Below are 10450 nucleotides of genomic sequence, written 5' to 3' on the forward strand. Positions count from 1 at the left end.
ACGTTTGTTTTGTCTTTAATAGTAAGTTTAATGTTTTGTTTTGCTTTGATACTTTCGTTTGCTAGTCGTGTTCTCTTTTTCTATATTTGTATTGGTTTTGGTTTGAACGCACTATTGTCAATCGCTGGTGCGAGTTTTTTTTTTTCTCTCAAGCATGGATTAAAAGGAACATTGCAGCTCTATTAAGAAGTTTTCATCACCATGGACCTGAACAGTAGAATTGGGTGAGATCAATCCTTTTTGGGTTTTGTTTTTTTCTTTTTTCTGCTGCTGTTGGATTACAATTTTGAATGGCCATTTTTTGTTTTGTTTTGTTTTTTGGGACATTTGTTTTTTTTTCTTGTTTGAGTTTTTTGGATCTTTGGATTAAGACTTTTTTGTTTTTGAACATTATTATTTTTTTCTGTGCTATCCCTTGAGTGGATTATATTATTGGGTCTCTAACCTGTAATTGTTAGTTACTCTTATTGCTGGGTGAAGGGATATAAATCTCTAAAATCTGTATAAGTGTTGTTTTTCTCTCGGTGGTGTTAATATCTAAAGGGTGCATATAATTGTTAAACTCTGCCAATATAGTCAGTATACTCCTGGGTTGTGATATTATTGTCTTGATTTTTATTATATCCCTATACAAATAGTATTTTCTGAGTTACTTATATTTATATAGCTAACTCAGAAAAATATGAGTTACCTTTTATTGTAGTGGATTTTGATTATCTTTTGTCAGGGGTTGCCAGACTTATTAATTACTATTTACATAAGACCTGAGGGTTAATTGTATATTGTTTCGCTATTGGCTGGATAAGTAATAAATCTTATATTTTGCGTTGTTTTATCTTTTTTGTAAAGATATTTTTAACTTCTGTTAATTCTTTGGAACAAAGTGTTTTAGCAATTCAGCTTAAGAAATCTGTTATACACTGGTGCACGCTTGGGGACAGGTCCGGTCTATTGAAGGTAAGGATGTTGAAGGTGCTGGTATATCCGCACTTCATTATCAAGGGGCAATTACTGTTTAGGGTAAACCCTGCCCCGGGCACAGGACAGCCTGTAACACAATTGATGGTTCCTCCGTCCTGTCGGCCTGAGGTCTTGAGGCTGGCGCATGACATCCCCTTTGCAGGACACTTGGGAGCCGACAAGACGAGGGAACGCATATTGGCTCGATTTTATTGGGTAGGGCTTCATAGTGAAATGTCGAAATATGTAGCCACCTGCCCAGACTGCCAGCGAGTAGCACCGGGTCGAGTGCGCCCCGCTCCTTTGGTCCCACTGCCAATAATTTCCACTCCCTTTGAGCGCATTGCAAAGGACATAGTGGGCCCTTTGCTACATTCTGACTCCGGGTATACGCACATGTTAGTAGTGGTGGATTATGCAACGCGATACCCGGAGGCAGTTCCTTTGAAGTCTACGAGTGCCGCTGCAATAGCCAAAGAACTAGTGCAGATTATGTCGAGAGTAGGGATCCCCAAAGAGATTCTGACTGATCATGGAACTAACTTTCTGTCTCGAACACTACAGCAAGTGTATAAAATGTTAAAAATACGTCCCATCCGGACATCTGTTTATCATCCACAGTCAGACGGTTTGGTGGAACGTTTTAACCAAACAAAGCAGATGCTGAGACGATTTGTGAATCAGGAACAGAAACATTGGGCATCGCTTCTGCCCTACCTCCTGTTTGCAGTGAGAGAGGTGCCGCAGAGTTCAACAGGGTTCTCCCCCTTTGAGCTCTTGTACGGCCGACAGCCTCGCGGCATCCTCGATCTGTTGAGAGAGGGGTGGGAAGAACAAAGGCTCGTCCAAAAGCGTAGTGCAGCATGTGCTCCTACTCCGTGATCGCCTGGATTTGGTCGGTCGTTTGGCCCAGGACAATCTAAAATTGGCTCAGCACCGGCAGCAGCAGCATTACAACCAAAATGCACAGATTCGGACCTTTCGGCCAGGAGACAAGGTAATGCTGCTTCTTCCCACGTCGGAATGCAAGCTATATGCTAAATGGCAGGGGCCATATGAGGTGATTCGGGCTATAGGGAAAGTGAATTATGAAATTCGGCAGCCCGATTGCCGTAATGAACGGGAAATCTACCATGTCAATTTATTAAAGCCCTGGCAGGCAAGGGAAGCCTTATTTATAGCCCCAGGCGAGGTAGAGGATGATTTTGGACCCTGTATAGAGGCTCCTAGCATACAGAACATTCCAATGGGGGAACAGTTGCTCCCAGATCACCAGAGAGATCTGTGCAGGTTAATTGAGGAATTCAGTGATGTTTTTTCTGATGTGCCCGGCAGAACTAATCTCGTTGAATATGACATTGTCTCTCCGCCAGGTGTCACAGTGCGAGAGAGACCCTACCGGATCCCGGAAAGTCGACGAGGTGGCGTTCATAAAGAGGTGCGGGGGATGCTCGAGCTTGGGGTGATTGAGCCTTCCAGGAGCGAGTGGTGCAGTCCAATTGTGATAGTGGCCAAAAAGGACGGCACCAACCGCTTCTGTGTTGATTTCCGCAAGGTGAACGCTATTGCCAAGTTCGATACATATCCCATGCCTCGGGTCGACAAGCTTCTCAACAGACTGGGAACGGCGAGGTTCATTTCGACTTTGGACCTGATGAAGGGATACTGGCAGATCCCCTTAACCAGCAGATCACGTGAGAAAACTGCATTTTTTACCCCTGATGGTCTGTTTCATTTCACAACCATGCCGTTTGGGCTACATGGTGAGCCCGCTGCCTTTCAGAGACTAATGGACCAGGTTTTACGCCCACATCGTGAATATGCAGCAGCGTATATTGATGATGTGGTGATTTACAGCTCCACCTGGCGGGAGCATTTGGCTAGGGTCGCAGCCGTCTTGCAGTCTCTGAGGGTAGCCCGGCTGACAGCCAACTTGGGTAAATGTGCATTTGCCAAAGAAGAAACACAATATTTGGGATTTATTATGGGACATGGGCAGGTGAAACCCATCGCCACCAAAGTCCAGGCTTTGATGGACGCGGCAATCCCGAAAACCAAGTCCCAGGTGAGGTCTTTCTTGGGGTTGGCCGGTTATTGCCGTCGATTCATCCCCGAGTACGCCACAGTGGTAAACCCTCTAGTGAACCTCACTAAGAAGAGCGCACCAAATTTAATTAAATGGACAGGAGAGTGTCAGGGGGCTTTTGATACCATTAAGCAACGACTCTGCCAAGCCCCCGCCCTGATCACACCAGATTTTGATAAGGAATTCCTCCTCCACACCGACGCTTCGGATGTTGGTCTGGGGGCGGTCTTGTCCCAGCGGGTCGATGGAGTAGAACACCCTATCCTGTATATAAGCAAAAAAATGCTCCCTCGGGAGCGCAACTACTCCGTCATAGAAAAGGAATGTCTGGCCATTAAATGGGCCACTCAAACCTTACGCTATTACCTCTTGGGTCATTCATTCAGTCTTGTCACTGGAGGATAGCAACGCCCGGATAACTCGGTGGTATCTGGCGCTGCAACCATTCATGTATTTCATGACACATCGTGCCAGGAGAGATCATCAAAATGTGGATTACTTTTCCTGGGAGGGGGGTGTAATGGGCAAGGTAGATTCAGCCGAGTGTTCCTTCGGCTTCACTATGAGCGGTGGGATATGTGACAAAGAGCGAATGAATCTGAATCAACAATCTCCCTCTCGACCTCTGAGAGCACTGTACAGCAGGAATTGCGTGCCCCATACTGAATGTTTCGGCAGTTCATTCCGGGGGCAGTCGGAAGCCAGCCATTCAGGAAAGGGATGGCGTCACGGTACCAGGAGTCCCCGCCCTAGTACGGTAGGCAAAGTTTCATTCATGAATTGGAGGAGACGTGATTGAACTAGCTATCGGAGGGGGCGGGGCTGAGGGTACTTTAGGGTGACGTGACGCCATAATCGGTTCCTTTGTTGTGGTTGATGTGAGGAAACGAGGACTGTTTGGAAGGAGATTAAGTGTTTGGTTTGTTGTTGTAATCGTGTGTGTTTTGTCTGTTAGACTGAGTAAGCACGGATCTGGGAGCTGCAGCCCGAGGCCAGCGATTCACCCGGACTTCACCGCACCTGCACTTACCCGGCATCACTGTATCCAGCACCGCACCTGCACTCGAGCACTCACTGTCCGGAGACGTGTCTGTGTTTGTGTTGCGTTTGTGTTTTGGGATTATTATTTCGGGACTGCAACCCCTTGTTTTGGCGCTGGCAATACCCATTGCTGGGGAGAGCCAGCTTTATTATTTAATTCCTGTTCAAGGAATAAAAAGGAACTTGAACCGTGAACTTTGTGTTTGTCTTTCTCTGGAGCACCTGCATCACCCAGTCACTATGCACTACAACCCACACGTTCAAAGAGGAGTACCATTATTATTATTATTATTTATTTCTTAGCAGAAGCCCTTATCCAGGGCGACTTACAGTCGTAAACAAAAATACATTTCAAGGATCACAGTACAAGTAATAATACAATTAAGAGCAAGATAAATACAATGACTTTGGTTCTAGCAAGTACAAGTATGACAAAATACTATTCAATAAAGGAGCAGATAACAGTGTCAGTGATAGTTATATCAGGATATAATTAAATACAAAATACTACAGATTAAATAACAATTGACATATTACAGTACTCTAAAGTACAGGATTAAATGCAGTAAAATAGGGGGCAGATAAGAACAAGTAAAGTACATTTAAGGGAGGGTGATAAGTGTCCAGAGGGAAAAAAGAGGAGTTCAACAGGTGCTGTCTGAAGGGTGAGTCTTGAGGAGGCGCCGGAAGGTGGTCAGGGACTGGGTAGTCCTGACATCTGTAGGAGGGTCATTCCACCACTGCGGGGCGAGGGTGGAGAAGGAGTGGGCTCTGGAGGCAGGGGAGCGTATAGGAGGTAGAACCAGTCTTCCAGTGCAGGAGGAGCGGAGAGGTCGAGTGGGGGTGTAGGGAAAGATGAGGGTCTGGAGGTAGCTGTGTGCAGTCTGGTCAAGGCATCTGTAGGCTAGTACAATAGTCTTGAACTGGATGCGAGCGGTGATCAAGAGCCAGTGGAGTGAGTGGAGCAGTGGAGTTGCGTGGGAGAAGCGAGGCAGAGAGAACACTAGGCGAGCAGCGGAGTTCTGGATGAGCTGGAGCGGACGGGTGGCGGACGCAGGGAGGCCAGCCAGGAGGGAGTTGCAGTAGTCTAGGCGTGAGAGTACCAGGGCCTGGAACAGGAGCTGGGTGACGTAGTTGGTGAGGAAGGGTCGGAATCTTCGTATGTTGTTCAGGGTGAAATCGGCAAGTGCGTGCCAGAGTGAAGATGTGCCGGGAATAAGAGAGGCAGGGGTCCAGGGTGACTCTGAGGTTCTTAGCTGAGGAGGAGGGAGAGAGTGTGGTAGATTCCAGAGGAACGGAGATAGAGAGATCAAAGGAGGGGGAGGAGGAGGAGGAGGGAAAGAACAGGAGGTCAGATTTAGAGAGGTTGAGTTTGAGGTGATGCGAGTGCATCCAGGAGGAGATAGCAGACAGACAGGTAGAGATACAGGAGGGGATGGTGGAGTCAGAGGTGGGGAAGGAGAGGAAAATCTGAGCATCATCAGAAACCATAGGATGTGAAGAGGGGGCCCATGGAGCGGGTGTAGAGAGAGAACAGGAGAGGACCTAAGACTGACCCTTGGGGGACTCCTGTTGAGAGAGGGCGAGGTGTGGAGGTTGCGCCACGCCAGGTTACCTGGTAAGTGTGGTTGGAGAGGTAGGAGGAGAAACAGGCCAGAACAGTGCCAGAGATTCCCAGGTCAGCGAGAGAGGATAGTAGAATTGAGTGATCGACAGTGTCAAAGGCAGCAGAGAGGTCGAGGAGAATTAGGATAGAGGAAAGAGAGGCAGCTCGGGCAGAGTTTAGTGAATTAGTGACAGACAGGAGGGCGGTTTCAGTGGAGTGAGCAGAGCGGAAGCCAGATTGGAGAGGGTCAAGCAGAGAGTGGTTGGACAGGAAAGCAGAGAGCTGGCGGTGTACAGCCCACTCAAGGGTTTTGGAGAGGAAGGGTAGGAGGGAGACAGGACGGTAGCTCTGGAGGGAGGTGGAGTCGAGGGTAGGTTTTTTGAGGAGGGGAGTGATAGAGGCTTGTTGAGAAGGGAGGAGATGAAGGGAAGCAGAGAGGTGAGTGGGGAGGAGGTCTAGGGCACACGTGGTGGGTTTGTGACCCTGGAGCAGGGAGGAGAGGTCAGAGTCTGAGAGGGAAGAGAAGATGGAGAAGGAGGGTGAGTTAGTAGGGGATGCAGTGGGTGTAGGGTTTGGAGCGGGAGGGGGTGCGGGGGAGAGAGAGGAGTTAAAGAGTTTGCGGATATCTGAGATTTTAGAAGAGAAGAGGCAAAGTCATCAGAGGAGATAGAGGAGGGAGGAGGAGGGGGGAGAGTTTAGGAGGGAGGAAAAGGTAGAGAATAGTTTACGTGGGTTGTTAGTGGAGGCTTGGATTACAGATTGGAAATAAGTACATTTAGCAGAGGAGAGACTAGAGGAGAAGGAGGAGAGGAGAGTGCGGTAGAGATCTAGGGCAGCAGGGAGTTTGGTTCTCTTCCATTTCTTTTCAGCAGATCACAGTGTGGTTCTTGCTGAGAGGAGTCCAGAGGAGAGCCAGGGTTGGGGAGGGAAGGGGCGAGCAGGTCGGGAGGTGAGCGGACAGAGGGAGTCGAGGGAGGAGAAGAGGGTGGAGGTAACAGAGTCTGCAAAGAGTTGTGAGCAGGAGTCGATGGGAGGGAGGTGAGAGAGAGCAGTGGAGGCAAGGACAGAGGGGGAGAGAGAGCGGAGGTTACAGCGAGAGGTGACAATTGGGGTAGGAGGAGCAGGGAAAGAGGGGAGAGACAGAGAAAAAGAGATGAAATAGTGATCAGAGAGGTCCAGGGGGTGACAGAGAGGGTGGAGGGGCAGCAGGCCCTGGAGAAGGTGAGGTCCAGTTGACGGCCAGCTTTGTGGGTAGGGGGGGATGGAGAGAGACAGAAGTCGAAGGAGTGAAGGAGAGGGAAGAATCCAGCAGAGTGGCTGGGGTTGGAGAGATGGATATTGAAGTCACCTAACAGGACAGTTGGGATAGACAGAGGGAGGAGAGTAGATAGTCGAGTTCATCGAGAAAGTGAGCGAGAGGTCCAGGGGGACGGTACAGTACAATTAGCAGGAGTTGACAGGGAGAGGTTAGTTGCCAGCATGAAATTCAAAGGTGTTAACAGAGAGCGATGAGAGTAAGGAGGGAGAGAGGAGAAGACCAGTCCCACCTCCCCGTCCAGTGAGATGCGGGGTATGGGACAGGACATAGAGAGAGGACAGGGCAGCAGGAGTTACAGTGTTATCAGGGGACAGCCAGGTTTCAGTGAGAGCAAGGAAATCGAGAGAGAGGTGGGAGGCAAAGGCAGAGATGAAATCAGCTTTGTTAGCAGAAGAGTGACAGTTCCAGAGTGCACCAGAGAGTGTGCGGGAGGGGGGGAGAGGTAGAGGGATGAGGTTAGAGGGGTTGGAGGAGCAGCAGCGGAGAGAGGGCAGAGGACGAGGACGAGGACTAGAGGACAGAACAGGGATGTGAAAGACAGTCATAGCAGGACAGGGGAGACAAATAGGCAGAGTGGGAGCGGTGGGGTGGAGGGTGCAGACCTGACTAGTAGATGGCATCTTCCAGAGCGCTGTTAGGTTCGGATCTATTCCAACAGTGTCTCGGCGCAGGACTACCCTTGCTGGACTCCCACAGCTAGACTCCCACAGCTAGACTGCCACAGCTAGACTCCCGGCTCTTTTGTTGAGGCTCTTCGGTTTGCTGGCGCACAACTAGCCTGTCTGATTAATATAACAACTGGGTAGGAAAAGAAAAAACTAAACTGTGTGGAAACCAATCAGATAGCAAATCAACTTCTATTCAATTTAACCACACTCACCTGGTATTAATCACACACTGCCTCACCGAATTCAAACACCACCTTACAAGGTTCCTGAATGTAGTTAATTTAAAATTACTTGAAGCAGAAACTTACCTATCTGCCATGAACAGACGAGCCATCAGGGAAATGAAAATACGTTGTCTATCTTGAAGAAAGCTTTCTATTGGCCTGGAATGGAAGCTGATGCTCTCCGTTGGCTAGAAGCCTGCTCCCGCTGTCTCCTAAGGAAATGAAAGCCGGAGGGAAAGGTTCCTCTACTCCCCATTCAAGTAAGTGCCCCATTGGAGATAGTGAGCATGGACTTTTTGAATTTGAGTAGGCCGAGCGATCAGTTTAAGAACTTGTTAGTGATCACAGATTTATTTTCAAAATTTGCATGGGTGGTTCCCACCCAAGATCAAACCGCAACTACTGTCGGCCATGCACTCTGGCACCAAGTAATTTGATCCTTTGGGTGTCCAGAGAGGTTCCATGCTGATCAAGGTGCAAATTTTGAGTCTCTCCTGATTAAGGAACTGTGTGAATATTATGGGTGCCGTAAGAGCCGCAATACGCCATACCACCCCCCGGGGAAAGGCGGTTGCAAATGTTTTAACCAGACCCGCCTCAATCTGTTAGGTACGTTAGCAGCAGAGAAACAGGAAAGATGGCATGAGTATTTGCTGGAACTAGTCCATGCGTATAATAACTCCATCCATGCCTCTACGGGGTATGCTCCGTTCTTCCTAATGTTTGGTCAACATGCTAGACTACCGGTTGATATGATTTTTGGTACCGCTACTGAGAAGAACAGACAGGATGTTAGTGAGTGGGTACAGACTCACCAAGCAAAGTTAAATTTTGCTTACGATAAAGCAGGGGAGAACTTGGCCAAAGCTGCAGGTAGGACGTAGTTGTAACCCCCTCAGGATTAGATAGCTGTTAGGAAGAGGCCCCCTACTCATTTCATGAAGTACTGTATGTGTTTCTTTCTGTTTTAATTGTTTAATAAACCATTGAACAACTTAGGCATATATAGAGTTTTCTTTTTTCAACCTAATGTTATATTTATTGTGTGCATGGTTACAATCCATACTGGCGTAGTCGGCTACTTCTAAATTATTGCTTCGCTAAGCAAGAGGTGGGTAAGGACTGCAGACTTCTGCGAACCCCCCTTCCCGTCGCCTTCTGACACTTTCACTACCATATTCTAGTGTGCTTGTTCAGAATATGCGTGAATCCTGAAATGTCTTGTTAATATGTGAACAAAGCCAGCAGTCACTTTATTGATCACCCTGTGGATAAACCGCTATTGGAACACAGATGATTGTGTTAAAGCTGTTAATAGACTTTCAATGTACACGTTTTAGAGCTAAACGTTTGTTGAGACAGTTCAAGCGCTGTAGCGGTGTTTACCTATTTCCTGGATGTTTGCCTTTTGGTCTTACTCTGGAAAAAATAATAATAATAAAAAAGTAGGCAAAACCATTTTTTGAGAACTGCATTTGAGAGAAAAATGAACAGTTTCAGAACACATTTGTAAAGGCATTGGATTCTATTATGGCGTTTCTGAGCTGTTGAACGTTTCTCATTATATACAAGTGTAACAGGGCAAGCAGCCCTGTACGTATTTATTTACTTTTAGAATAGGGTTTCCCCCTCTGTCCCTGTGTTATTTTGTATTTGTTTTGTATTATTATTATTATTATCGGTATTTATGTATAGATGACGGCGACGCGCCGTGGGTATTGTTTTGTATTTATATATTGACGGCGTAGTCGATTGTTTTGTTTTGCTTAGTAGCGTGGATGGGTAGTCCCATCCACAGCAGTAATTTAATAAACTCGTGCAGATGGTGACCATCTCCAGAGTTAATTCATTGATTAATTGTTGCTAATCGGGAGATGGTCACTGTATAAGAATCTGCAGCTGTCCGTGCTCGGGGGAGTGTCAGAGGTGAGACAGGTTTTGAGCGAGAAAGAGTGTAAACAACTGCTAAGTAAAACCAGCACGCTTATTTGTTTAGTTATATTTGTTTGGCCAATGCGCCTTTTTGTTTGTTGTGTTGTTTTGTTGTTGGTTTAAACCTTTTGTTTCGTTTTATTATTTAATAAAGCGGTTCCACCATTCCATCCATTGCCTTTTGTTTACTGTTACTTCCTGGTCCGTGACATTACTACCCACACGTCACTGCAACAGCTGCTCGGTCACATATAGTGTCCTGTGTGGGACAAACAACGCCTCCAGGAGCCAGGAGCAGAGCAGCGGGAGTTGCCTCTGCCTCCGCCACCTCCACCGCCAGGAGCAGAGCAGCGGGAGCTGCCTCTGCCACCACCAGGAGCAGAGCAGCGGGAGCTGCCTCTGCCTCCGCCACCTCCACCGCCAGGAGCAGAGCAGCGGGAGCTGCCTCTGCCTCCGCCACCTCCACCGCCAGGAGCAGAGCAGCGGGAGCTGCCTCTGCCTCCGCCACCTCCACCGCCAGGAGCAGAGCAGCAGGAGCTGCCTCTGTCTCTGCTGCTTCCACCAGCAGAGGGTGAATGCCTGCTGGTTCCGCCTCAGCCGCCGTGGGAGGACTGC

Source organism: Acipenser ruthenus, unplaced genomic scaffold (genome assembly GCF_902713425.1).
Source record: "Acipenser ruthenus unplaced genomic scaffold, fAciRut3.2 maternal haplotype, whole genome shotgun sequence".
Taxonomy (NCBI): Eukaryota; Metazoa; Chordata; class Actinopteri; order Acipenseriformes; family Acipenseridae; genus Acipenser; species Acipenser ruthenus.